The sequence below is a fragment of the Palaemon carinicauda genome, unplaced genomic scaffold (assembly GCF_036898095.1).
Source record: "Palaemon carinicauda isolate YSFRI2023 unplaced genomic scaffold, ASM3689809v2 scaffold16, whole genome shotgun sequence".
Taxonomy (NCBI): domain Eukaryota; kingdom Metazoa; phylum Arthropoda; class Malacostraca; order Decapoda; family Palaemonidae; genus Palaemon; species Palaemon carinicauda.
In genome coordinates, this window is record NW_027169147.1 from 529,435 (window position 1) to 553,110 (window position 23,676).

A 23,676-nucleotide genomic window follows, 5' to 3' on the forward strand; every position below is an offset into this window, starting at 1 on the left:
TGTAGAAAAATACGTTCCAACAATGCAAGTGCTGAGGGAAATTGTTTTCATATACAGCTATATTACTTATATCGTCCTGTTTACATTCAATTACACATCTTAATTGCATAAGATAATTTAATTTTATAAATTAAGTGTAATTTACAAAATTATAATTAAAGCATTATCCAAATGACAGGCACCCTAGAGATGAGGATCTAACGAAGCTTATCCAATCAAGAGATTTGTCCAAGGCCCCATAGCTGCGTCTCCACAGGTAATTATATTTGAATTTATCATAATTGGTCCAATTATATGTTATAAGTAGTATTTATTTACGGTAAGCAGAAAGTTCCTGTTCTTTAATTCTAGTTGTCATTTTTTGTAAATTATATCAAATAGGCCAGGGTACGTCACAAATAGGTTTAGACTAGGGTAAGTGTTGGGTGCTACTTTAGCGTGAGGTTTACCGCCAAATGTACGAAGAGTGTATTGCTAGAATAAATGTGTGGAAATTTATGATAACATTTTCATTTGTTCCACCACGGAGTACTTACCTCGAACTACTTTCTTAGGAGTATTTGGGATCTCCTCCCAACCGACCAGAATTTTGTGTAGTTTACCCTATCTCCGTTTTATATGCGGGGGGAACCTCTGGCGGAGGAATACGCGCCATGAGGCGACCCGGGGTCAGAGAGCGTGCTCTCGACCTCCAGTAAGTTTTCTGGTCGCGTCGTGATTACATCTCGCCGCGCTTATTATTTGTAACTTTTGAGAATTGTAAGAGAACCTTACAAACCCACCTAACCTAATCTAGTAGTTCTCAGGTCACAGCCCCTATCCGGGGGCAAGCCCCTCTGGACCCTCCTTCCCAGGTCACAACCGCTAGCTGGACCTCCTATCCAGGTCTCCAACTAAAAGTAAATCACTAATAAATCCCTTTTGTTTTGGCAATCTTTACAGAAGCTTTGCAGTAGAAATGTGCTGGTCTTCCCAAAAAAATTAAGTTAAAATCGGAACTTTGAGGCATTATTTCGCTGTTAATTTCACGAGTAACAATAGCTCTGCACTGAACAGAGAGCATTTCCATCATAGTCAGTTGCCGACATTAATGAAATTACACAAAATTTTGAAATAGATTGATGTACTTCCCTTAACTTCCCTCTTGGAGACGGCTTTATGTGATGGTGGTTGAGTTGAAACTGATGGGGTTGGTGGGGGAAATATGGCTGTTGTAGAACTACATCCGGGAACTTATGAAGAAGTACTACTTGTAAACTGTTAATTGGTTTAAAGAAACCAGCAAATACATCATTGTAAATGCACAGAAAGCTCCCCAAACCCATGGGAAACAACGCATGTGCAAAAAGTTCCCTTCTGTCTCTCAGATGTAAACAATGGACTTGGCGTGCAAAACATATTTCACATTTTGACAGACCAATATGTAAGTTATTATGCCACAGCCCCTATTAAACATATAGAGAAAAATACCAAACTAGCTAGCACGCGTTCATTTCTTATAGCGAATTCCAGTTTCGTTGTAAAGTATCTATTGTTTACCATGAAAACAATATCTGATATGGCTTCAAAAGACGGGTGCACGCTGTAATTATGGTGATATTTCGATAGAGTCCCACCCTGCATGTACCGCTTATCAGTACATAGCCTGAAGTTTTTCTTTTTTCGCGAGCTAAGCAAATTCCATTCGACTCTACGAAATATTTTAGAAATCTATCGAAATATTAACATAGTTATAGGTATTTTGAATTTGTTCCGTAACCGAAATACAAACCACGCTATTTACAGAGGGTTTACCTTTTAGCGCAGTTGAAATGACGAGCCAATAGTTTTAACGAGGGTTAATTACCCCCGCGCTAGTTAGCTCATCGTCCTCGTGACAGCCTTTAATTTTCTGCTTTTTCTTTTCAGCGTGTGTGTTGGTTGGAAGTTGACCTTCATTATTATTTCCATACAATGTGTACATGCCCTGGAGTTGCCGGTCGTCCTTGTGGGACTTTCATGTCGGACGTAACTACGGATCCGCACACCCTCTGCCCTCAATGTTGGGGCCGACGGTGTGACCAGGGAAACATGTGCCGTGAGTGCAGGGAGTGGTCTGCCTCCCAGTGGGAGAGGTTTGGCCGTCGGCGTAAGAAGTCCAAGAGAGACCGTTCTCCTTCGGGGTTAGCCTTGAAGGAGGAAGGTTCTCGGGACTCTTCTTCCGCCGCCCAAACCTCCTCCGAAGCTCCCCCTCGTCCGCCTCCTAAGGAGAGTCGGCCGAGTGGGAGCGCAGGCCCTTGTTCTGTTTCCCGACCTTGGGTGGGGGGAGAGGGCGTCGCCTCCCATAGCGAGGCGGTTCCCCCTCCTCCTCCGGGGGAGGTTATTGATAATGCCTTAACCAATGATGATCTTTTAGAGATTTGGTCGTCCCTGGGGCTTAAGGGCTTGCCCTCCAGGGTCGCTTTTATTGACCTTGTCTCGTTGGGGGCTGCTGTTAAGCAGTCGCCGGCGGTAGCACAGGTAGACCCTCTGTCTATTGTCGACGTCGTGGTGACAGAGGCCTCCGACGTGGCTGGGCAATCCGCCGCAGGTGCTGTTGCGGATGATGGTGCTAAAGGCTCTCCTCCCCCTTCTGTACATCCTTCGAAGGGGGAAGTGAGTCCTTCGGTCTCTGCTGCTGCTCAGCTTCCTTCTGAGGGAAGTGCTTTGACGGAGACTCCCCTTCGGAGGACCGATGGTCCCGACGATCTTCCCCGAGGCCGCCTCCGCCGTAAGGCTCACCGTCCGCTACGCCGCAAGGGCCTCCCTTTCCCTTACAGGGGGACTAAGAGGCGCCTTTTTGGGTCTTCATCCTCCGAGGGGGACTCTCCTCGTCAGCCTCAACCTACAGCTCCGTCTTCCTTGAACCTCTCTGCAGACCTTTCACCATCTCCTGCCATATCTTCGCCTTCTGGAGAACTCGTCACCCGACGGGCAACGGTCCCTTCGGGGCTAAGGGATCCTTCCCTTCCTCGAGCAGTGCTAGCGCACAGGCGCTCTCCTGATCTTCAGCGTTCTCCTGCTCGTCAAGACTCTCCTGCTCGCCGACGCTCACCTGCTCGTCGGCTCTCTCCTGATGTTCGCCCTCCTCACCAGCGCTCTCCTGCTGGTCAGCTCTCTTCTGAGCGTCAGCGCTCATTTGAGGACCATCGCCCTGCGGTCTCTGACCATCCTATAGTTCCTGCTGAGCTCCCTGCTCACCATCTACCTGGTCCTGTGGCTACGCAACATCGTGCTGCGAGTGTGTCAAAAACACATGTTCGCCAACGCGCCAGCGATCTTCCAGTTCCTGCGCATGTTGCTCGCCATCGCTCGCCATTGCACGATCGCCCTCCTGCGCATGCTGATCACCATCGCTCCCCATCACGCGATCGTCCACCTGCGCATGCTGCTCACCATCACGCGATCTTCCTCCTGCGCATGCTGCTCGCCATCGCACGATCGCCCTCCTACGCATGCTGATCACCATCGCTCCCCATCCCGCGATCGCCTACCTGCGCATGCTGCTCGCCATCGCTCGCCATCACGCGATCGCCCTCCTGTGCATGCTGCTCGCCATCGCTCGCCATCACGCGATTGCCCTCCTGCGCGAGCTGATCGCCATCGCACCCCATCGGGCGATCACTCACCTGCGCATGCTGCTCACCATCGCTCGCCATTGCGCGGTCATTCACCTGTGCATGCTGCTTGCCATCGCTCGCCAACGCGTCGACATGCCACATCGCGCCATCGCCAACCTGCGCGACCGCGCTCACCAGCTCATCATCGATCGCCTGTGGATCTACATCGCCAGCGGTCTTCCTCACCCACGCGGCAGCGCGTTTCCTCGCCGTCGCGCCAACGCTTGCGTTCGTCGCCTCGGACACGCATTTATTCACCTGCCCACCCTCGCGCCCACTCGCCTGCGCGCCCGCGCGACCGCTCGCCTGCGCGCCCGTGCTATCATCCACTTGCGCGATCGCTCGCCCGCGCTCCCGCGCGACCATTCGCCCTCGCGCGACCATCGTTCGCGGCGAATTCCGCAGCCGGTGGTATCAGCAGGAACGCGTGCACTCTGGATCACCTCCACCTAAACACAGGTTGGTAGTGCAGGACGAGGAGAGGTTAGTACATCATTCTTCCCCACCTTTTCAGGCAGGTACCGTGGTGTCCACTCCAAAGGATCGCCCGATCCCTTTCCCTTTAGCGAGGATTTCGGACTCTGGGTCCTTGGAGCAACAGACATGGTTTGGTCCTCTGGCACGGGCATTAGTGAGGGTTATGAAACCAGCACTCGCCGACTAGGGTAACAAACCAACGGCTGTCTCTCCTACGCTGAAGAGAAAGAGAGGAGTGGACTTCGTGGTGACTTCCCCCAGGGCGAAGTTGGTTCCCAAGAGGTCGGTCGCGAAGGTCCCTTCTCCTGCACGAGTGCTCTCTCCTTCTCCCGTGGACGAGGCCTTTCCGTCCTCAGGTGAGTCCAGTGGGGCGGTAGTCTTCCCCTCGGCACCAGGGGGGGAGACTTCGCTTCATGCAGGAGAATCGTCTCGTGAGGAAGGGGCCCCTCGAATCTCGTTGTTGGGATCCTGTATCCCTCCTAGGAGGGAATCCAAGGACTCCAAGACCGTCCCTAAATCCTCTGCAAGGATTCGTCAGAAACCCACGACTACCCAGGGGAATGTCCACGTGTCACCCCAGGAAGAGATCCCTGGGGCAGGAGACTTAGCTGCCAGGCCGCAGGGAGGAGAACAGCAAGAGTCCGAACATGCCTTCTGGCAGGTCCTAAGCCTGATAAGGCAACTTAACGGGCTTATGGATCCAGTCATCGCCCCCCGTGAAGGCAAAGACACGATTTTGGATGAAGTGTATGATGTTCGGAAGGCCCCTAAGACCAGTGCGGCTCTGCCCTGGTCTCGGGGGCTGAAGAGTGCCAGGGCTAGGGCCAACGCTCAGCTCGCACTTCTTGCCTCCTCCAGTCGTTCCACTGCCGGGAACAAGCTCATCCCTCCTCCTCGTCTTCAGCAGAGGAGGTATTTCGAGATCCTGGGTGAGCACAACCTCGCTCTTCCTCTCCATCACTCTGTGGAGGAGCTGGCGAAGGGAGTTCCCCCTGAGAAACTCTCTGCCCGGCAGGTGTCGTTCTCGGCGGCAGAGATCCTTAGCCACGAGAAGGTCGCTAAGTGTGCCATGCAGGCCACTTTGTGGCTGGACTTTTGGCTAGGATCTCTGGGCATCCTATTGCGATCAGAGGACCTGTCCAAGGAGACCAATAGGAAGGCCCTAGAGACCTTCTTGCTCTCGGGCACCCGCTCCATCGAGTTTTTGGCGCACCAGGTTACCACCCTGTGGGCCAACTCGGTGTTGAAGCGTCGAGATGCTGTGTCCGAGAGATTCCATCCGAAGGTCCCCGCCGTGGATGTGTGTAGGCTCCGACATGCTTCCCTTCTGGGGGAGAACCTGTTTGAGCCTCAAGACATGGAACGAACGGCTGAGAGGTGGAGGAAATCCAGCACGGACTCCCTCCTCCATAGGGCCATTACAACTCGGCCCCATAAGCCTCCAGCCCCGCCACAACAGCAGCAACAGCCTCGTAAGGCTCCCAAACAGGCACCGGCAGCTAAGAAGGTGGTGTCTAAGCCCCAGCCCTTTCCAGCCAAGGCCAAGAGGGGCGGTGAGTCCTCCAGGGGAGGCAAGACTCCTAGGGGCGGCGGTGAGTCCTCCAGGGGAGGCAAGACTCCTAGGGGTGGCGGCCGCGGCCGCAAGCCCTAAGGGTGGCAGTTCCCCTGCATGTCCACCTGTGGGGAGATGCCTTCAGCGTTGCGTCCGCAGGTGGCAGCAACACGGGGCCGATGCTAGGACGGTCTCAGTGATCGGTCAAGGCTATCGCGTCCCGTTCACAACATCTCAACCTCCCCTGACAGCGAATCCAGTGTCATTGAGCTCCTATGCCACGGGATCGGCAAAGGGGCTGGCCCTTCAGGCCAAAGTCGAGACCATGCTCGAGAAGGGTGCTCTCCAGGAGGTCGTGGACGGCTCTCCAGGCTTCTTCAGTCGACTCTTTCTTGTAGAGAAGGCTACTGGAGGCTGGAGACCCATCATCGATCTCTCAGCTCTGAACAGGTTTGTCAAACAAACCCGGTTCCGCATGGAGACAGCAGACACGGTCAGACTTGCGGTGAGACCACAAGACTTCATGTGCACACTGGATCTAAAGGACGCGTACTTCCAGATCCCAATCCATCCGTCTTCCAGGAAGTACCTGAGATTTTGCCTAGACAACAAGATCTACCAGTTCAAGGTGCTGTGTTTCGGTCTCTCCACAGCTCCTCAGGTGTTCACCAGAGTGTTCAGCCTGATTTCATCTTGGGCGCACAGCAACGGCATTCGTCTCCTTTGTTACCTGGACGATTGGCTGATCCTAGCAGACTCGGAGTCGACCCTTCTTCGGCACCGAGACAGGCTTCTGGATCTTTGCCAGGATCTGGGGATCGTGGTAAACCTCGAGAAGTCCTCTCTGCAGCCGTCCCAACGACTGGTTTATCTAGGCATGCTAATAGACACCAATCTCCACAAAGCCTTTCCATCAGACGACCGGATAGCAAGACTGAGGAAGGTGGCGGAACCCTTCCTCAGGCGAAAAGAACTCCCCGCCCAATCGTGATTGCGTCTCTTAGGCCACCTATCCTCCCTGGCCCGTCTGGTTCCAAACAGCCGCCTCAGGATGAGATCCCTTCAATGGCAGCTCAAGTCCCGGTGGAATCAAGGATCCGATTCCCCGGACATTCTGATCCCAATGGGGTCTCTGGAACGGATAGACTTGCGGTGGTGGCTGGTCGACGAGAACCTGTAGAAGGGAGTGAGTCTTCTCGTCCTCCCCCCGGAATCGACTCTGTTTTCGAATGCGTCAAAAGAAGGGTGGGGGGCGCACGTTCTGAACCAGAGGGCCTCAGGCCTTTGGTCAGAATCAGAAAAGTGCCTACACATCAACCCGCTAGAATTGAAGGCCTTCTTTCTGGCTCTTCAGCAGTTCCAACGGTCCCTGGCGGGTCACTCCGTGGTGGTGATGAGCGACAACACCACGGTAGTGGCTTATATCAACAAGCAGGGAGGCACTTTTTCGCAGCAGCTATCCCATCTTGCAGTAGAGACTCTGAGGTGGACCGAAACCCACTCGATAACACTATCAGCTCGCTTCATTCCTGGCAAGAGGAATGTGCTCGCCGACAGTCTGAGCAGGGCTTCGCAGATAGTGAGTACCGAGTGGTTTTTGGATCCTCAGATAGCCAACAAAGTCCTGACTTTGTGGGGTTCCCCGACTGTGGACTTGTTCGCGACAGCCTTGAACTTCAAGCTGCCCCTGTACTGCTCCCCAGTCCCGGACCCCAAGGCACTCTGGCAAGATGCTTTCCAGCAACGGTGGGACAACATCGACGTGTACGCCTTCCCACCGTTCTGTCTGATGAGAAGGGTGCTCAACAGGACCAGACTATCGGTCAACTGTTCGATGACTCTGGTAGCTCCGCTATGGCATCACGCGGAATGGTTTCCGGACCTTCTGCAGCTCCTGACGGAACTCCCGAGGGAGCTTCCTCCACGACACGAGCATCTCAGACAACCCCGCTCCGGCGTCCCTCACAGGGCCGTAGCCTCGCTTCAGCTTCACGCCTGGAGACTATCCAGCGTCTCCTCGCGGAGAGAGGCTTTTCGCAACAGGTTGCGGAGAGAATGTCTCGGCACCTGCGAAGGTCCTCTGAGGGAGTCTACCAAGCAAAGTGGAGAGTCTTTTGTGGTTGGTGTCGTGGAAGGGGTATCTCTCCACTCGATGCCACTATTCCAGCAATAGCGGACTTCCTCGTATATCTGCGGGAAGAAATGCGCCTTTCTGTCTCGGCAGTGAAAGGCTATCGCTCAGCCTTAAGCTTGGCCTTCAGATTGAAGGGCGTGGATATTTCTTCATCGCTAGAACTCTCTTTACTCATACGTAGCTATGAGCTTACCTGCCCCCAGTCGGAAGTGAGACCCCCTCCTTGGAACGCTGTTCGAGTCCTCAGGTCTCTTAAGAGACTTCCCTTCGAGCCATTACGCCAGGCCTTCGATCGCCACCTGTCTTGGAAGACGGCTTTCCTACTCGCCTTGGCTTCGGCCAAGCGAGTTAGTGAACTTCATGGTCTCTCGTACGACATCGCCCATTCAAGGGGATGGGGGGGAGATAATGTTCAGGTTCGTCCCTGAGTTTATTGCCAAGACTCAGAATCCTGGAGTGCCGGATCCTTGGTTCGACTCTTTCAGGATCGCGAGTCTCCGTTCTGTAACAAGCGACCCAGACCAGCTGCTACTATGTCCAGTGAGGTGTCTGAGGCACTACTTGAAGAGAACGGCTGCAGTCCGTCCTTAAGTGCGAGCTTTGTTTGTGAGCACAGGCAGGACTAAGAGGAGGGTCACCAGGAACACCATCTCAGCTTGGATTCGAAGGGTTATCCACCATGCCCTGAATCCTGACCCTCCTCCGTCACGTCGCCCTCGGGCCCACGATGTCAGGGGTATTGCTACATCCCTGGCCTTCAAGAGAAACTTCTCTGTGACGCAGGTACTTCAAGCTGGGGTCTGGAAGCGTAAAACGACCTTCACAGCCCACTACCTGCAAGACGTGACCCACAGGAGCCTCGATACGTTTTCTATTGGCCCTGTGGTGGCTGCACAACAGCTGGTCTAACCTCAGGCTCCTTTATGGACAAGTAGCAGTAGGTTGAGGGCGTTGTTACCCGGTCTTAGTCTGCGTGAATGAAAGAGTATGTCTGACCCTTACTTCTTTCTTCATTCTCCCCTCTCTTGGGGAAGCAGCATCCTGGTCCTCGCATAGCTGACCTCGACCTCTGCAGGTAACCCTTGCTTCTTTGTGCTCCTAGTATTAAGCTTAATACTGTTGCGTCTCCCATACCCTGACGAGGTGGTATGGGGAACGTCCTATCCTAGAATTCCTATCTGAAGGTCTCAAGGTCAACTTCATAGGACGAGTCACACTCTCCTCCTCACACTGCTTATGTAGGCCACTCGTTCCTAGCGATGCTAGGAACTTGTGAGGTACAGGGGCTCCCTCTCTCTAGTGCTGCTCACTGAGGGATCGAGCCCCCGGGCAAGCCAAAGTCAGTAAGGCTGGGGACTTTCCACCCTTCCTAAGGGGTAAGTCACCCTCTGTAAATAGCGTGGTTTGTATTTCGGTTACGGAACAAATGACAAATTCGAAGATAATTTGTATTTTTCCTAACCATACAAACCTTAGCTATTTACACATATGTGCCCACCATCCCTGACCCCCAAGTCAAGTCCTACCTCTAAGTGAAGTGGAGCAAGTCACCGGTGTGTGGAGGGGGGAGGGGTAGCAAGCTACCCTTCCCCACCCCCCGCTAACTAGCGCGGGGGTAATTAACCCTCGTTAAAACTATTGGCTCGTCATTTCAGCTGCGCTAAAAGGTAAACCCTCTGTAAATAGCTAAGGTTTGTATGGTTAGGAAAAATACAAATTATCTTCGAATTTGTCATGTTTTTGATAATGATTTCTGGTGGAAAGCCATATTTTTTTAGTTATGGTGGGTTGACTACCGAGTAATACTAATGAAACACGGTCCAAACACTGGAGTTTTTATTTGCTAGGACTTACCAGACATAGCCTTTTTATATCAGCGGCCATTTCCTCCTGTGTGTATAGAAAATAGACAACAACTAACCTAAACTTCTCCCACCTAACCTAACCTACAAGCCATGTCCTAACCTACCTACATAAGGGGGGCAGGGTGCCTAAAGTGCCCGCCCCCACCCCCACCCCCACCCCCATTACACGGCCGTATTCATAGTCGGCCATCATCATACATACAGGCGGTCGCTATCTTATGTACACCCCTACCGGATTCACAGAAAACGTGCCTTGCCATCTTATTTTCTATAGAGGTATTGTAGCTTGGTTAATAATGTTAATAATTACACGGCATCCTGTCCCCTGTCACTGGTATTAATGAGAAACCTTTAAACCGGTTTTATTGAAAGTCATTGCTGCCTTAGTGGCGTTACAGTAATTTTGTAATTGACTTTTTGTATTGTTCTTATTATCTTTTTCTCTTCATTTCTCTAATCCGCCAGTACCTGGGATAGGGACATTTTCCAGAGGAAGGTGATGGAGTCCATATTCCTTCACAATTCTTATTTAAGATATCACTACATATTACAAAAGTACAGATAATAAGTATAAAGTATGTCTTTACCGTGAAACACTATCACAATGTAGATGTGTTGCAGGCTTTGCTGTCCTTGGGTGTTGCTGGACTTCCTTCTAAGGAAGTCTTTCTTAAGCTCCTTGAGCTGGGCTCCCAGAGTATTCCTGTTCCTGCTGTCCCTGTTGTTGCCGTCTCTTCTCCTGTCGACGCATAGTCTGTGTGAAGCCCATCTCTTGCCTTCTCCATCTAGTGTTGTTCATGACCCTCGCACTCATTTGGGTTCCCTTCGACGGCTACCTGCTGATAACGAGCTCTCCCATCACCCTCAGACCTGCACGTCTTCTAGGGATCACAGCCCTCTACATTCGTCATTCGCCATGCAGAGCTCCTGTTCGCAAGATCGCCAATCTTCTCGTCGTTCTCCTGTTCGTGATAGTTAGTGTTCTCAGGATCATCACTCGCCGGCTCGTGCTAGTCACCCCAGTGGTCTTAAGACCATCCCCATGGAACGTGGTTCGAGTTCTCAGGTCTCTTGAGAGACCTCCCTATGAACCATTGCGGCAGGCAACCGATCGCCACCTAACTTGGAAGACGGTGTTCCTGCTAGCTTTGGCTTCGGCCAAGCGAGTCGATGATCTTCGTGGTCTCTCATACAACATCACCCATTCAAGGGGTTGGGGAGAGTAACATTCAGCTTCGTCCCTGAATTTATTGCTAAGACTCAAAACCCTGGAGTAGTGGCTCCACGATTCGACCCCTTCCGGATTTCTAGTCTCCTTACTGTAACAGATGACCCAGACCATCTCTTACTATGCCCAGTGAGGAGTTTGAGGCTGCATCTTAACCCTGGATAGGTATGCTACTCGGACACCCCTTTAAGGGTATACTGTACTCGGTCGTGAACGACCCCGACTCCGAAAAAAAATTCAGGAAAAATTTAGTTATGCATCAATCTGTATTTTTTGACCTGCTAAAAATACTTCAAAGAATGCTAAAAATTACTGAAAATATAAATGATACCCATCTACAAAATAACTATTTATTGGAAATATATTAAAAATTTAAGTATACAAAAAAAAGACGACGTAAATATTCACAAATAATAGAAATATACATATACACATAAATCCCTTTAGGGACACCTTCTTAGATGGCAAAGCAACAGCGTGTAATTGCTGGAAATGAGTTGGACCCATAGAAGTCAAGATCTGAAATGAGAAAAAAGGGTAAATTTTTTTGGCCAAAAAAATTTGTCCAAATTTCATGAATTTCATTGGGTACCCAAATGAAATAGGAAGAGGCTAATTTTTTTTATAGAATAAACTCATATTATCCTAGAACAGAAATACATAATGAAATGTGCACTAAGATGTAATTTACTGTTATAACAGGGGCGAAATCTAAAGGTCATTTTTTGACGGCCTAGTTCACAATGTAAATTTCTTATGAAAATCATTGTATCTCCTATAAAATATGATATTTATAAATTAAATTATACCAAAATATCACGAATTCTATACAGAACAAGAATATATAGAGATATGCCAACTTACCTTTCGGGTATGTCAACAAAATGGCCGCAGACCGCAACAACTCTTACAGCCCAATCTACCACTTGGAATGAAGAATGGGGTTGCAAGCTCCATATTATCAACATCTCTTTTTAACTCCATTAGAAGTGTGTTGAGGACATCCATGCCGAGGGAATACTGTCTGCTGGCCATTATTGAAGATAAATTCAAAATAAATAGAAAAAAAATCAAATTTGCAAAAAACCTAAAAAAATCAGAAATTAGCATTTGAGGGAAAATGGACCTCATGGCAATATATGGCATCTAAGCCAAAACCAATGTCATGCAAGTGGTAGACACACCATCCACCCACACTTTCCAACTATAGAGAACCAAACAAGTATCAACACTGTTCGACAATTTATAATTATGTAATAACTTTGCTGTTTGATCACTTACCCCTATAAAGGTATTCAGGGTCGAGGTCGACCCCTGGGGGGGTAAAAAAACGGGGAAGGAGGGAAGTTAGACGAAAATCAGTCCTAAAGCAGACAATGGCATGTAGACTAGTCACCCCTTGCAGGTCGATCACTTCCATATTCGAGACAGCTGATGATTTATGGGAAAAAAACAGGTTTTGAAAATGCTGTAGGGGTCGCAAACGACCCATCATACCTTTCCAGGGTTAAGAGAACAGCTATAGCCCGTCGTCGTGTGTCTGGACTATTCGTCAGCACAGGAAGGACCAAAAGGAGGGTCACCAAGAACTCCATCTCAGCGTGGATTCGCAAGGTCATAGACCATGCACTGAATCCAACCCTTCTCTGTCACGTCGCCCGAGCTCATGATGTCAGGGACGTAGCTACGTCCCTGGCATTCAAGAGAAACTTCTCAGTGATGTAGGTTCTTCAAGCTGGGGTGTGGAATTGTCAGACCACATTCACATCCCACTACCTGCAAGACGTAACCCACAGGAGACCCGATACGTTCTCTATCGGTCCTGTGTTGGCTGCACAACAGCTGGTTTAAAACCTCAAGCTCCTTATTGGACAAGTAGCAGAGGGTTGAGTGGCATTGTTACCCAGTTTTAGTCTGCGTGAATGAAAAGGTTTGACTGGCCCTTATTCTTTTCTTCATTCTCCCCTCTCTTGGGGAAATCAGCATCCTGTGTTCTATGCATAGCTGACCTCAAACCACTGCAGGTAAACCATGCTCCTTTGTGTTCCTAGTATTAAGATTAATACTGTTACGTCCCCATACCCTGACGAGGTGGTATTGGTAAAGTCCTAGTTACACAGTTTTTCCTTCTAAAGAACTCAGAATAACTTTACCAGGACAGTCACACTTCTACATACCTCAGCACACAGCTTTTGTAGGCCACAGACCTTGCATAGCATGGTTTTAGAGAGGTGCAGGGACTCCTTATTTTTTGAGTACTGATACACTCAGATAAGGAGCCCCCGGGTAAAGCCAAAAGCCAGATTGGCTGGGATGTCCACCCTTCCTAATGGGTGAGTCACCCCTATTAGATAGCGTGGTTTTTATTCCAGTTACGGAACAAATGACAAATTCGTAGATAATTTGTATTTTTCCTAACTATACGAACCTTAGCTATTTAAGCAAACTTACCCGCCAGCCCTATCTCCCTTGAAGTCCTACCTCCGAGCAAAGTGAGCTCAAGCACAGGTGTGTGAGGGGGGGGGGTAACAAGCTACCCTCCCCTACCCCCGCTAACTAGCGGTGTGGGTAGTAAACCCTCGTTAAATAGCCAAGGTTTGTATCGTTAGGAAAAATACAAATTATCTACAAATTTGTCATATCTTAAGCTAATCATACAAATTGTCCCTCCATCACTTGTCCCCCGTAAGAACTTCCTGCAATGAAAAATGATGACATATCACTGATGTGTGAGTTGGTGTACCCGGTTATCCCAGATACCCCCTCGACCCTCCCACTACCTAGTGGGGGGTGGTTGCCACCTTGCATTAAAGTCCTAATGGCTAATCTTCCAGCTTCTCTGAAAGATAATCCCCATTAAATAATTAAAGGTTTGTATTTTATGAAAAATACAAATTACTTCTAAATTTGTCATATTTTCATTGTGTTCTTCTCCAGCTGATTATAGTTTTCTATTATTTCAGACTTTTCATCCCAAAGGAAGGAATCGTCCACCTCGTGCTGCTAAAGCTTGTAAGCTACTGAAGGTATATGCAAGAGACGTAAGACTGGAAAAGAAAGGGTCATGTTGGAAGTTTTTGTTGTACAGTATGATGTCTGAGAATAGGAAGTTTAGTTTTAATCTCATCTTTGAAGTCTATTGAAAATAATATTAAGGGTTGTTTCATCTTGTGATATGGAGAGGATGATGAATTCTGAACCACCTTTTGAATGTTCAATGAAAAGTGAAATTGAAGATCCACTTTCACTTGCAGTCGATCCAGAAAATAATGATACGTCTGGCAGTGTTGCTCTCTTTAATGATGGCGCTCTTTTCTTGGACCCCAAAATAGAAGTCAAAGTAGAGCCAGAAATATTTTATTTTAGCGAAAGAAACTTGAAAAATTCCTACGAGTACGATGCATCAGTGAGTGATAACGGTTCAGGAAGTTGTAAAGGGGACGTCGACGAGGAGGAAAGTGTAGACACTTACTTAGGGACAGTTGTGAAAGAGGATAAAGGAAAAGAAAAAGGAAGACTTTTGTGTGTAATCAGTGGAAGAGAATTATTAGCGTAAGATGTTTTGAATCAAGAGGTGAATCAAATAAATGAGAAGCAGATAAAAAAAAGGATCTTTACATTACATTCAAGAATTCACACGGGAGAGAAACCATACACATGTAATGTCTGTAGCAAAGCATTTACTACGAAAAGAATTCTCACTCGACATGAAGGAATTCATATGGAAGAGAAGCCGTACAAATGTAATGTCTGTAGCAAAACATTTACTTCAAAATGTAGTCTCACTACACATTTAAGAATTCACATGGAAGGGAACCCATACAAATGCAACGTCTGTAGCAAAAATTTACTACAAAAAAACGTCTCGCTGAACATTTAAGAATTCATACGGGAGAAAAGCCATACAAATGCGATGTCTGTAGCAAAACATTTACTTTGAAAAGCACTCTCACTGTTCATTCAAGAGTTCACACAGGAGAGAAGCCATACAAGTGCGATGTCTGTTGCAAAACATTTTCTTCGAGATGCAGTTTCGCTGCACATTCAACAATTCACACAGGAGAGAACCCTTACAAATGTAATGTCTGTAGCAAAACATTTATTACAAAACTAAGTCTCACTGGACATTTAAGAATTCACATGGGAGACAAGCCATACAAATGCAATGTCTGTAGCAAAGCATTTTCTTGGAAACAATCTCTCTATAAACATTTAAGAATTCACACGGGAGAGAGGCCATACAAGTACTAAACATAAGAAATCACATGAGAGATCTATTCCAATGTCATGAATGTGGGAAAACATTGGATATATAAGAAAGACTCAATAAACATTTAAGATGAACTCACATGGAAGGGAAACCAGTCAAGTGCAAGGACTGTGGTAAAGCTTTTTGGTCTAAAATTTTCCTCAAGAATCATTATAGAAGGAGTTACTATAAAATCTGATATTGTGATCTAGAATAAAGAAGAAAAAACAGCAAAGATTACAGATTAGCTCTCAGAGTCGACGAGGTGACATGGTGCGTCCAAACAGCTCATGCTAAGCACAGAGTAGCACCTCAGGTCAGGCACTAGCCAGTTAGTTTTTCGAACTTACACCCACCTAACGGTGAGTCTCCACTGTAAAGATCGTAGGTTTGTATATAGCGCTGTAATAAATGACAGATTTGGAAATAATTTGTATTTTTGTTGTATCCTTGTACAATCCTGGAGCTCTTAACACACTGATCCCGCCATCACCTTCCCCCAGGAAGTTCTGCCGCAATTGCACTGTGACGTTCAGATACAAGTGCTGGTGTGAGCAGGGTGGTTGGTCCAACTCTTGCTCTCCCTTTGCTAACTAGCTTATGGTAGTTACACCTTGCTAAATGTTTTACTGCTAGTTCCAGCTGTTGCCAAAATGCATCACCACTGTAAAGAGCTCCAGGTTTGTATTGTTAGGAAAAATATAAATTATTTTCAAGTTTCTCATTTTAGCATAATTATTACTATTAGAAGCCAAGGGGCAAAAGCAAATTGCCACTAGCCCAAGGGACCAAATAGTTGACAGTCTGGTGCAGAGAAAAAATAGGAATGTAAAGAATAAACTATATAAGAGAAAAATGAGATAATTTGAAGATAGATAACAATGTTTAATAAATAAGCATTATAAAAACCAGGAAATGAAACATCGTCAACAGGAAAGCCTTTGTACTAAGTTTGAACTTGTAAATATCCGCTGATTCAGTTGCAGGGGCAGTAGTTGATTGGCTTGGTCACAGCATAATAAAAGCTTATAGAAAAATATACAGCATTAAGCCTTTTGAAAGAATGCTGGTGACATTGTCTCTTTTTGAAAGTAATACTGGATGATTCTTTCTGCTTCTTGTACTGTAGTGAAGTTCTGAATGTTAGCGGGAAGGAAGAATTAAAAGCCAGTCTACTTGTATTGGGATATGAAGCCATGCAATTTTCTTCCGTAACTGAAATACAAACCACGCTATTTAATATGGGTATTACTTTCGGCGTAGCTGAAATGACGAGCCATTAGAATTTTAACGAGCGTTTACTACCTTGCCGCTAGTTAGCTGGGGTAGGGAGGGTAGCTTGCTACTCCCGCCCCCCCCCCCTCACACACACCTGTGCTGAGCTCACTTTGCTCTCGGCTCGGGTGCTGTTCGGATGTCTCTGCTGCACCCTCGCCTACACTGACAGCCATTTCTAATCCTTTGTTTTTCTTCTTTTCTCAGAGTGTTTGTGAAGTTGGCCTCTGCGGTGGGAAAGTGTCCCGGTTTACCTGACCGCCCTTTTGGAACTTATATGTCGGCGGTCAACACGGACCCACACACCTTGTGTCTTTACTGTAGGGGCCAACGGTGTGATAGAGATAAAGTATGTGGTGAGTGCAGGAAGTGGTCTACCTCCCAGTGGGAGAGGTTTTCCCAGCGCCGGAAGAAGAAGTCCAGGCGGGATATTTCTCCTTCAAAGCCCTCTTTGAAGAGCGAAATTTCCAAGGACTCTTCTTCTGTTGCCCAAACCTCCTCCGAAGCTCCCACTCGATCGGTTTCTTCCGAGAGGCCGTTGAGTGGTAGCGTAGGCCTTACTTCTGTTGACTGATCTCGGGGTTTGGGAGAGGGAGTTGCCTCCCATTGCGAGGCAGCTCCTCTTCCTCCGCCGGGGGAGGATTTAAATGTTAATGTGTCTAATAATGATCTGATACAGCTTTGGGCTTCCTTGGGGCTTGAGGGCTCGCCCTCCAAGGAAGCCCTGTTTGACATAATCTGATTAGGGGCAGCTGTCAAACAGTCGCCGACGTTAGCAGAGGTAGATCCTCTGTCTATTGTTGACATTGTTGGGGCAGAGGCCTCTGATGAGTTGTTTCAAACCTCTGCTCCTGTGGTTGCTGATGTAGCTGACATCTTAGTTCCCCCCTCCGAACATCCTTCACGAGAGGAGCTAAGTCCAATGGTCTCTCCTGCAGGAGATTCTCCCCCTCGGGGAGTTCACTAACAGAGACTCCTCTTCGGAGGACTGCCGATGGTCAGCCTGCTGATCCCATGGCCCCCAGAGGGCATATAAGGCGTAAAGCTTGCCTTCCCCTTCGCCGTAGAGGCCTTCCTTCACCTCACAAGGGTGTTAGGAGGCGCTTCCTGGGTTCTTCGTCGCCGCAGTCCGCCGCAGAGGAACCTCGCCGTCGTTCACCGACCGTTCCAGCTACATCCCTGGACCTGTCCGCAAAGCCTTCGCAATCTCCTTCTCCTGCCAGACCTGCTGACCTGCCGTCGCCGTTCCTGGCCGCTGATGCGCTGTGGGCGCCCACGCATCCTGTTATCAAACGGGCATCGGTCCCTTCGGGGCAAAAGGGACTTTCACACATTGTGTCCAAGTCCCTTAAGCTCCAGGTATCCCCTGTGCGCCAACATTTTCCTGCTCTCCTGCTCCTGGGACTTCGCGCCAGCGCTCACCTGCGCCTGCTGCTGCTGCTGTTCCTCAGATAACGCGGCAGAGCTCACCTGCGCCAACGCTCTCCTGCTCGTCAGCGCCCCACTGGGCGCCCATGATCTCCTGCGCACCAACGATCTACTGTACAGTCACAAGAACGCGCCACCGAGCACCTGCGCACCATCACTCGTCCACGCGCCAATGCGCGCCCGCGCAAACGATTGCCCGCGCGAACGATTGCCCTCGAGAACGATCGCCCGCGTGAACGATCGCGCGATCCAGGCAAATTTCCATCGCGCCAACGCGATTCTCAGCGCGATCCCACACGCAAGGTGGCAGGACAACGCGCGACCAGGTCATCATCGCGTTCCCCCCCCCTGCAAGCGCAAAACAGCGCGCTCGCCGGAGGGAGGGAGAACTCCGGGTAGGTTCAGGAACCTTTCTTCTTCGTTTCAGGCTGACCCTGTGTTGGTTTCTACTCCTAGGGATCGTACGATCCCCTTCCCTCTAGAAGGAGTCTCTGACAGCGCTGTTGTCAGTCGACAGCCCTGGTTTGGGTCCCTGGTCAGAGCGGTTGCACAGGCTTTTAAGCCTGTCTTCTCTGAGTTGGGCCACAAATCAGTGGCAGTTCCGACCCCCCTGAAGAGGAAGAGAGGAGTAGATGATGTGGTGACTTCTCCTAGGGCTAAGATGGCTCCTCGGAAGTCTTTGAGGAAGGCTCCTTCTCCCCCCCAGACTTTCTCCCCTTCCCCTTCGGACGAGGATTTCCCGTCCTCTGGGGATTCACGTGAACTGAGGCATTCTTCCATCGCACCAATGGGAGAAACCCCACCTCGCGCAGAGAGGTCTTCTCGGGTAGGAATGGAGGAGAGCCTCCCGCCATCTCTGTTGGAGTCCTGTATCCCTCCCAGGAGGGAGTCGAAGGACGGTAAGACTTTGCCAAGGTCTTCATCAAGGATTAGACAGGAGCCTGCCAAACCCTCAGAGAACGTCCACGAGTCCCCCCAGGAAGAGCCTCTGGAGACGGGAGACTTTGCTGCCAGCCCTTCAGCTTTGCCTTGGTCCCAAGGGATTAAGAGTGCCAGAGATAAGGTTGAGGGCCAGCTCTCCGAGCTCGCCTCCTCCAGCCGTTCCGGCGCCGGCAACAAACTCCTCCCACCTCCTCGTGTCCATCAGAGTAGGTACTTCAAGATCATGGAGGAGTCTTGTTTAGCTCTTCCCTTACACCACTCCGTGGAAGAGCTTACAAGGGGAGTCCCTCTAGAGAGACTCTCCAACCGGCAAGTGTCTTTCTCGGCTACGGAGATCCTCAACCAGGAGAAGGTAGCGAAGTGTGCCATGCAGGCAACTTTGTGGCTGGACATCTGGCTAGGGTCTCTCGGCATCCTGTTACGATCCGAGGACCTGTCCAAGGAGAGTACCAGGAAGGCCTTGGAGACCTTCCTACTTTCCGGCACACGCATCATTGAGTTTCTAGCCCACCCAGTCTCGAATTTGTGGGCCAACTCCATCTTGAAGCGTCGTGGTGCTTTGTCTGAGAGATTCCACTCGAAGGTCCCTAGCACCGAGGTCAACAGGCTCAGACATTCCTCCATCCTAGGGAAGAATTTGTTTGAGCCTAAGGATGTGGAACAGGCAGCTGAGAGGTAGAGGAAGTCCAATGAGGACTCTCTCCTACATAGGGCTCTTACATCGAAGCCCTATAAGCCTCCAGCAGCCCAACAACCACGTCCTACCAAGACGACGAAACCGGCAGTGGCAGCAAAGATAACGGTGTCAAAGCCCTTTCCTGTCAAAGACAAGAAAGGCGAAAAGTCCTCCAGGGGAGGGAAAAATCCTAGAGGGAGTGGTTGAGGCCGCAAACGCTAGGATTGGCAGTCCCCCTGCATGTCCACCAGTGGGGGGATGCCTACAAAGTTGCGCGAACAGGTGGCAGCAACTCGGGGCCGATTCCTGGACGATTTCTATAATCAGTGAGGGATATCGCGTCTCGTTCATAACATCTCTACCTCCCCTGACAGCGGATCCAGTGTCGTTGAGCTCCCTTGCCATGGGATCGGCAAAGGGGCAAGCCCTTCGAGCAGAAGTCGAGACCATGTTGAAGAAGGGCGCTCTCCAGGAGGTCGTCGACGGGTCCCCAGGCTTCTTCAGTCGACTCTTTCTTGTAAAGAAGGCGTCTGGAGGCTGGAGACCAGTCATCGACCTCTCAGCTCTGAACAGGTCTGTCAAGCAGACCCCGTTCAGCATGGAGACGGCAGACATGGTCAGAATTGCAGTGAGACTGCAAGACTTCATGTGTACACTGGACCTGAAGGACGCGTACTTCCAAATCCCAGTCCATCCGTCTTCAAGGAAGTACCGTGTTTCCCGTGTGATAAGACGCTAAGAGTGGTAAGACGCACCCTTAAATTAGCAAGGCGGTCTTAGAAAAAGAAAAAAATTAGGATTTTATAAACTTCTTAGCAGAAATCCATGGTCAGCGACTATAGCGTGATTATTGTCTGGCACAGTAACTTTTCTTGTTTTGGGTGTATTATGAAATGTTCAAGTTAATATTTATTAGCTATATGCCGATTATCCCAATTCTATTACATATTCTTATAAAAAACAACTAAACCAGTCATAGTTTCCACCACAACTACACGTTTACTCATAGTGCTTGGTGTTTCAAGTATTGTTTACATAAAAGCAGCGTTGCCAAAGGTTCTTTATAAAATTTTGGTAAAGATGTAGAATTCTAGTGATAGTTCCAAAATTCCTCATATACCCTATAAATTTTCACACAAAATGTAGTTATTGATTATAGAAATCTATAAATTCTTTTAGTTGGAATACTTTCGCTACTGTTTATGTGATTCTGGGTCTAGTTACTTTTCTGCTAACTTGGTAATATTGCACTCAACAAACAGAAGTTTTTTGCCAAGGACGTATTCAGCAATTATCAGTTTGTATTATTTCGGAACTCAGGCAACAAAGTCATTATCAATATATTGCTTTATTACAAAATAACAAAATATGAAAAAATAGATATGCTGAATAAACAACAATGGCATAGCGTCGTCTGCTACGAGACCACTAGTTGGCATGTTTACTTGTGGAAGGGGGTTACCGAGTCATCAGCTGATTACCAAAATAAACAAATCATTTGCTACTGTACTTCATTAAATGAAGTGCAATATAAAAATGAATGAATTTATATTATATGAATGATAATTGTAGGTTTGTATTCTATCTCTCGTGAGCTTGAGTGCTTTTAAGTCAATAGTTTGGTGTTTGAGGTGTGTCAAACTCCCCTATATAACTTTTTCTTAGTGTTAAGACGCAGGGTGATTTGGGGGGGTATTTTTCGTGAAAAAAGGTGCGTCTTATGACACGGGAAATACGGTACTTAAGATTTAGCCTAGACAACAAGATCTACCAGTGCAAGGTGCTGTGTTTCGGTCTCTCAACAGCACCACAGGTTTTTCACCAGTGTTCACCCTAATATCGTCGTGGGCACACAAGATCGGCATCCGTCTCCTCCGTTATCTGGACGACTGGCTGATCCTAGCAGACTCGGAGTCAACCCTTCTTCGACACCGAGACAAACTTCTGGGACTTTGCCAAGATCTGGGGATCATGGTAAATCTCGAGAAGTCTTCTCTGCTACCTACTCAAAGACTGGTATATCTAGGCATGGTCTTAGACACCAATCTCCATAAAGCCTTCCCATCAGACGACAGAATAGCAAGGCTGAGGAGGGTCGCGAACCCTTTCCTCAGACAAGACGAACTCCCAGCCCAATCTTGGTTACGTCTCCTCAGTCACCTCTCATCCTTGGCCCGTCTAGTTCCCAACGGACGCCTCAGAATGAGATCTCTGCAGTGGCGACTCAAGTCCCAGTGGAATCAAGGTCACAATTCCCCAGATGTCATGATGCCTATAGGTCCTGCGGAACGGACGGACTTGCAGTGGTGGGTGACAGACGAGAACCTACGGAAGGGAGTGGATCTTCTCGTCCTCCCCCAGGATTTGATATTGTTTTCGGACGCCTCAAAGAAAGGGTGGGGGGCCCATGTTCTGAACCACAGGATCTCAAGCCTGTGGTCAGAATCAGAAAAATGCCTCCATATAAATCTGCTAGACATGAAGGCCGTATTTCTGGCTCTTCAACAGTTCCAACAATACCTGGTGGGTCATTCTGTGGTGGTGATGAGCGACAACACCACAGTGGTGGCTTATATAAAAAAGCAGGGAGGTACCTTTTCAGAACAGCTATCCCATCTTGCAGTAGAGATACTGAGATGGACCGAAGCCCACTCGATTCCACTATCAGCTCGCTTCATTCCAGGCAAGATGAATGTGCTCGCCGACAGTCTGAGCAGAGCGTCTCAGATAGTGAGTACCGAGTGGTCTTTGGATCGTCTAATAGCAAACAAAGTCCTGACTTTGTGGGGTTCCCCGACTGTGGACCTGTTCGCTACGGCGTTGAATTTCAAGCTCCCGCTGTACTGCTCCCCAGTCCCGGATCCCAAGGCTTTCTGGCAAGATGCCTTCCAACAACGGTGGGACAACACAGACGTATATGCCTTTCCCCCATTCTGTCTGATGAGGAGGGTGCTCAACAAGACCAGAATATCGGTCAATCTCTCGATGACCCTTATAGCTCCGCTGCGGCATCACGCGGAATGGTTTCCAGACCTTCTGCAACTCCTAACGGAACTTCCGAGAGAACTCCCTCCACGAGATACTCAAACAACCACACGCCAACATCTTTCACAAAGCCGTAGCTTCGCTTCGGCTTCACGCCTGGAGACTATCCAGCATCTCCTCGCAGAGAGAGGATTTTCGCAGCAAGTTGCGAAAAGGATGTCTGGACACCTGCGAAGGTCATCCGCAGGGGTCTACCAGGCAAAGTGGAGAGTTTTCTGTGGTTGGTGTCGTGGAAGGGGTATCTCCACTCGATGCCACTATTCCAGCAATAGCGGAGTTCTTTGTGTATTTGCGGGGGGAAATGCGCCTCCCAGTCTCAGCAGTGAAAGTCTATCGCTCAGCCTTAAGCCTAGCCTTCAGGCTCAAAGGAATGGACATTTCTTCTTCGCTGGAACTTTCCCTACTCATACGAAGTTATGAACTTACCTGCCCTCAGTCGGAAATGAGACCTCCTCCATGGAACGTGGTTCGAGTTCTCAGGTCTCTTAAGACACCTCCCTTCGAACCATTATGCCAGGCTTCAGATCGCCACCTGACTTGGAAGACGGTGTTCCTACTTGCTTTGGCTTCGACCAAGCGAGTCGGTGAACTTCATGGTCTCTAGTATGACATCGCCCATTCAAGGGGATGGAGGGAGGTAACGTTCAGATTCGTCCCTGAGTTTGTTGCTAAGACTCAGAATCCGGGAGTGCCGGATCCAAGGTTCGACTTTCCAGATTTCGAGTTTTAGTTCTGTAAGAGATGACCCAGACTATCTCCTACTGTGCCCAGTAAGGAGTCTGAGGCTATATCTTAAAAGAACAGCTGCAGTACCTCCCCAAGTGCAAGCGTTGTTTGTAAGCACTGGGAGGACAAAGGAGGGTTACCAAGAATACCATCTCAGCATGGATTTGTAAGGTAATTCATCTGTCCCTGAATCCTGACCTTCCTCCGTCACGTCGCCCTAGAGCACATGATGTCAGGGGCGTAGCTACGTCCCTGGCGTTCAAGAAGAACTTCTCAGTGACGCTGGTACTAGAAGTAGGGGTGTGGAAGCGTCAGACAACCTTCACAGCCCACTACCTGCAAGTTTGACCCACAGGAGGCTCGATACGTTCTCTATCGGCCCTGTGGTGGCTGCACAACAGCTGGTTTAATACCTCAGGCTCCTTAATGGACAGGTAGCAG

General features: G+C 48.9%; 1 protein-coding gene and 1 pseudogene across 1 annotated transcript in view; both read left to right on the forward strand.

The window, feature by feature from the left end:
* Positions 1-23,676, forward strand: part of LOC137635686 (zinc finger protein 107-like) — a 135,544-nt pseudogene that overhangs the window by 84,386 nt on the left and 27,482 nt on the right.
* LOC137635684 (zinc finger protein 570-like) overlaps positions 1-23,676 on the forward strand; it is a 99,120-nt gene that overhangs the window by 1,448 nt on the left and 73,996 nt on the right. The window lies entirely within an intron of this gene.